The 442-nt window shown below is 45.9% G+C and overlaps 1 protein-coding gene across 1 annotated transcript in view; it reads left to right on the forward strand.

Moving 5' to 3' along the window:
• Window positions 1–327: 327 nt before the first annotated feature.
• The window catches only part of LOC140235384 (uncharacterized), an 11263-nt gene continuing 11148 nt past the window's right edge, over window positions 328–442 (forward strand). The window contains exon 1 of the mRNA XM_072315412.1: window positions 328–442. This exon is cut by the window's right edge and continues 117 nt beyond it. The gene's annotated coding sequence lies outside the window, so the exon portion shown is untranslated.

Here is a 442-nt window from a genome sequence, read left to right on the forward strand (position 1 = left end):
GCTCCAATCAGCAGATAGCGCAACCTTTCCGTCAAAACAACTTCCCAGCCAGGAATCACCACTCCTGCCATTATATGAATCAGTATAGACCCATTGATCGAGCCAGAAGCGGTGGGAACTTCAGCACTAAAATTTCAGGTGGTGTATCAAAGCCTACAGAATGAGAGTGGACACATGCCAAATCGCGCCAAATGTACCTTATTTGTATTCAAACCTGGTGAGACTTAAGTCTATGATTTAATTCCATTCATGTCCGCTGTTTGCGACGTCTACCTTGTATTCTCCTGGTCCTGTGCCAAAGGGATGTCCCCATTGAGAGTTAAGAGTGCCAAAATAATATTGCAGTGTTCCCGCCATTTGACGCTGAAGTAGTTCTGTCAGAAGACATCGTCTGCTCTGGAAGTGATCGGCCCTGGGCGTGTTGCAAAAGCTTACATTTCTG

This window comes from Diadema setosum, chromosome 11, assembly GCF_964275005.1.
Source record: "Diadema setosum chromosome 11, eeDiaSeto1, whole genome shotgun sequence".
NCBI lineage: Eukaryota > Metazoa > Echinodermata > Echinoidea > Diadematoida > Diadematidae > Diadema > Diadema setosum.